At 41.7% G+C, this 5,002-nt stretch overlaps 1 pseudogene; it reads left to right on the top strand.

Annotated features, from left to right (window-relative positions):
* Window positions 1–694: 694 nt before the first annotated feature.
* Window positions 695–1,699, top strand: LOC102003677 (annotated as a pseudogene).
* The last annotated feature ends 3,303 nt before the right edge of the window (window positions 1,700–5,002 follow it).

The raw sequence follows: 5,002 nt of genomic DNA, 5'->3' as shown, positions 1-5,002 counted from the left end.
TTAAATTCACAAAGGCCAGGACCTCGTGTGTGATGTCTGTGATGTCATCTGATGGCTCTGGTGGGTCCAACGGAAGGACGATGGTCCTAGAGAGATGACCCAGGGGCGCTGGCCTCTGGATACCCTCCTAGTCAAAAGCCAGGGAAGGAGTAAATTGCTTAGTTATCTGGGGCCTCTCCTTGTAAGCTCCAGCTCCCAGAAGAAGGCTGCTTCTGATTGCTAGTCCCCTCCCTTGTTACCATATAATTAGTCCAAACTAAAACTGTCTCTCCACTTGGGAGCCCTGCCACATGGAGGTTCTGACATATGCTTGTCAAAGTAAAGACCAGTATTTAGCTCTTCAGGGACATTTTCAGTGCCTGAAGCAATTTCTGGAGAAATACAAAGTTCTCTGATCAAAGTCTTTTGAGCCTTCTATTTTAGAGAAAATGCAGGCACCGATTGTCATAGCAGGGTGCATCCCCGATCTTCAATTTTAATTAACCTGGAAAATAGCAACTTTATGTTTTTGCCTCTTTTCCGTGGGGCTTGGTGTATCATTATGCTATTAACAGTGCCTTAATTAATACATAGCAAATATTTCATCTTTTCTATAGCATCTTTGTGATGCTCTTTTAGCACAGATGCTTCCATAGGTCTTAGCAAATTAACTGAATTCATTTTAAAATGTTGCTGGGTGATTGTACAAAGACATATGGTGTCGAGCGCCCCGGCTCTGGAGTTACTGACCCAACTCATCCATCCTGATGTGAAGCACCCTAAGGGAAAAAGCATGGAGACTGACAAAACCCTGGAGTCATGTTTCTCAAGCTTGCTGGCCAAAGTATACAAATAAACAATACCTAAACCTACTTCTGGACATGCTACCAGCACAGCTATTGCTGAGATGCGATTTCTAGAGAAATAATGGTTTACTAACTGTGGATCTAATTGTCAAAAACAAAAATCTAAAAACTCCAGAAAGAAGAAACCACTGCACAATACCTGAAGAAAATAAGTCATATAAATTTTTCAGACAAAAATATAGATGCAATTGAAGACCTCTCTTTTGCAAAAATCTCAGTGTTTTATATTTATATGATAATCGTATTAGTCAAGTCTCTAACCTGAATTATGCCACAAACCAGATCCATCTGTACCTACAAAACAATTGTATTCTATGTGTAGAGAACCTCAGACCATTACAGAAACTGGAAAAACTGCATCTGGGAGGCAATTGCTGTCATAGAAGGTTTAGAGGGATTAGAAGAACTAAGAGATCTTCCTGCTGAGAGTCAGAAGCTTCCCCTTGGACAAAAGCTTCTGTCTGATCCAAGAGCTCTTGGACCTCTGGCAAAATCCCTCTCTATATTGAATACCAGCAACAATAATTTTGATAACATAAGAGATTTAGGAATACTGGAGAATTTTAACCACCTTATCATAGTTGACAACCAGCTACTCCATGTGAAGGACTTAGAGTTTTTATGGAACAAGTTGACAAAACTATGGAAAATGGATCCTATTTAAAATCCTGTTTGTCTCAAACCAAAATACAGGGACAGACTGATATTGGCGTCCAAATCATTGGAATATCTTGATGGAAAAGAAATAAAAACTGTGGAAAGCCAGTTCCTAATAAACTGGAGAGCACCCAAAGATGCTAAAAAATATCCACAAGAAAAAGAGCAGTGAAAACGAAAATTCAAGCAACTCTTAGATAAGAAGCACACCATCACGCTTGAGTTTATGGCCTCTGTTGAAAAGAATATTTCAAGCACTAAAAGATTGTAGAGAAATAAGGTTTAGGGGGCTGGGGATTTAGCTCAGTGGCAAAAGCGCCTGCCTGGCAAGCGCAAGGTCGTGAGTTCGGTTCCCGGTACCGGAGAAAAACGAAAAAAAAAAAAAGAAATAAGGTTTTTTGCCTAGAACTGTTTTAAGTTTTTTTAAAACTACTTAGTTGTGAATGAAGGTAAATGCAAATTACTAGTAAGTTTCATTAATTATAAAAAATGTTGGCAGCTATGAACAAAACTTGTCTTTAGTTAGCAGTAGGTGTGACTATCTGCCATGTAAGTATAGAGTCATGGTATGAGAAAAATACGTAATTTTATTCTAGTGGAAATCCACAATGTCAATTATATAAATGATAAAAACACACCCAGTTAAATAAATGGTGAAACTTTAAAAAAAAAAAGGTACAGTGTCTACCACAGGCCCATCATTAGAATAATTACAATGGCTCTGCTTTATATTACATTCACTGTCTTCTGCACATACCTTTTGGAAGAGGACTGGACCACAGCTCTCCATGTTTGACTTGCCGTTAGGAGCTGGGGCCTAGTCAGGGATGGTAGATCACTGGACCTCACCCGGAAGTGTGTATCTCACTCCCTGCTCCTCCTTACAATGTTTAAACGTGCCAATGTGAACTAAAACACTTGAACTGAGCCCAAAATAAACCTCCCTCTCTTTAAATTGTGAATGTCAGGCATTTTGTCCTAGCTACAAGCAAAGTGACTGGAGGATACATATTTATGTATCGTATCATTTAGTCTTCATATGAACTCCACAAAGCGAATGTTGTCTGTGTTACAGGTAAAATTCAAAGGTAAAAGAGCTGTGGAACACTAGCAAATTGCCCAAGAACAGATGCACCTAGCAGCTGACATGAAGTTTGCCTGATCCCAAAGTATATTCTCTTTCTTCCACAACAAGCTTCACCACCCACATCACCCCAGTTAGGAACTGTCATTCCATGTTTTTTTTATTTCTTTTCCATTAAGAAATTCCAGTGATTTGGAAGCACTAGAATAGACATAAAGAATGTGTTCAAAACTATTTGTCCAATGATTAAATAAGTGACATAAGATTCAAGTCTAGAACCCCATAGGAAGGAATCTCTCAACTCAAAGGTGAGGGGAAACGTGCATGGTGGGATAGAAACAGGCAGCGAATCACAACCTCTATGGAAACTGTCAGAGACACCTGGAGAAAAACTAGTTCACAAGGAGAGAGAGAGGAAGAGATCTGGGAATCAAGACAGAGACAACAGAAATTTAAAAGCCATTAAGGAACAGGAATAAAAGGACAAAGGCATGTAGAGCACCAACCCCAGCCCCAGTGTGGAGAGGAGAACCTGACACCACAGCGTAAGGAGAGGGCAGGCCCCAGTGATGAGCAACAGACTGGCGGCACTGGCCCCAGGAGGAACTCGTGTTACTGGAAGCTGTAAATCCAGAGGCAGAGAAGAGATCACCCTGAAAGAGATTCTTTCTGCATGGCAGGCTAGCACTGGAGAAGAAACCCACTGCAGTGCCCACCGTACATAGGAGTGGTACAGTCAACAGCCACTTTGAACCACTTTGAGAAGGGGTTTACTGTTCAACTGGGCTATTCTGGTACTCAGAAGTCACAAAACAACCACAGTCCAGGATCTCTGGGGACCCCTACTATGGTGACTGGGTGGAAGATGTCCTCAGGAAAAGTTGTGAAGAGGAAGGCTAGTCACAGACCCTCTGAGAAGGTTAAGCAGCAGTGAACTCAGACTATGGAGGACTAACGGGTCCCACCCTCTTTGGTGAGAAGCTAGAAATGTGCAATTTTCTGAGGGAGATGGATCTGAAAGTGGTGGGGTTGAACCCAACAGAGTTCTTGGCTCCCCTCACTGCCTACTTTTAGCACAGAATCCAGTGGTCTGTTTTCTCTCTTCACTCAAAAGATCCAGGATAGGCTTGTATTGGGGCATTTGCCAGGCCCCAGGGTACACAGACAGAAGGGCATCTGGAGCAAGTGGAGCATCTCACACTCAGGCTGCAAGGTAACCTGGAGACAGCAACGACTCAGAGATAGCAGTGCTTTGGGCCCACAGAAAGACACAAATAAACACTAAAAGGCTCTGGAGCAATACAAGCTTGAGATGGAAAACATATGATTGACTGAAACCTCCCACTAGGAAAGAATGAGAAGGACTCAGAGTTCATACTGCAAAAAGTGGCTATGGAAACGCACCAAACCCCAGGCGTGACTCCTCCGTATCTGGTGGATCCCACACCACAGGTATAGGAAAGAAACTACCCAACCAAAAACCTGAGCCTGGAGAAATATTTTGAACTTAATTCTCTTTTTCTTTGTTCTTTATTGTTTGGGGGGTGTTTTTCTTTTTTCTTTTTACTTTTTATTCTTTTTTCTTGTTTATTTACTTTTTGTTACTTTTATCTGATCCTGTTACCCTTTCAATTGTTCAAGTTGATTTTCAGCTCACTGTTCTTCTCCTTCTTATTTTAGCACCCTTTTCTTTCTTTTCCAAATTTTACTTCTTCTCCTATTTTCCCTCTCTTAACTACCACATTTTCATTATTCCTGTCACCCTTCCTTACATTTCAGTCTTTCAGTTTATGTTACTATTGCTGATTTCTTTTGGTGGTGTAGTTGTTGCTTGTAATTGTTTTCCACTGATTGTGTGTTTACATCTGGTTTGTTCTTGGGTCTGTATTATTGTTGCTCATTTATTTTCTATTGTTACTAGTGGTATTGTTGTGTTAATGGACTTTTACTGTATGTCTAGTTTGTCTCTGTATCATTGGATGGATCTGGAGACTATCATGTGGAGCAAAGTAAGCCAGATTGAGAAAGAGAAATACCTCATATTTTTGTTAATAGCTGGAATCTAAGGAAGGTAAGAAGAAAGGAGGAGGGAGACTATTATCAGACAAGGGGGAAGGGCAGGGTTGGGCCCAAGGTATTTTGGCCCTCAGGGCACATTGAAAAGGTCCACTGTGGCTTCAATGAGACCTCACATGCTGTGGTCTCTCCCTTGACACTTCCCCTGCCCCTAGGGTACAAGCATCACTCAGGTCACAGCTGACCACTGGCTGTCTGGGAGAGACCCTCCCTGAAATCTGACCTGTGGGAGCCCTGCACCACCTCGTTGTCACAGCCCTCTACCTCTGTCCCTTGAGCCCCCTTAGATGCCCCAAACTTTTTCTTAGCATTCACCCTACAGCCCCTACATCCACACTAG

This window comes from Chinchilla lanigera, unplaced genomic scaffold (assembly GCF_000276665.1).
Source record: "Chinchilla lanigera isolate Chin_1 unplaced genomic scaffold, ChiLan1.0 scaffold00110, whole genome shotgun sequence".
Taxonomy (NCBI): Eukaryota; Metazoa; Chordata; class Mammalia; order Rodentia; family Chinchillidae; genus Chinchilla; species Chinchilla lanigera.
Note: the sequence above shows the minus strand (reverse complement) of the source record. Positions and strands in the feature narration are given on the sequence as shown.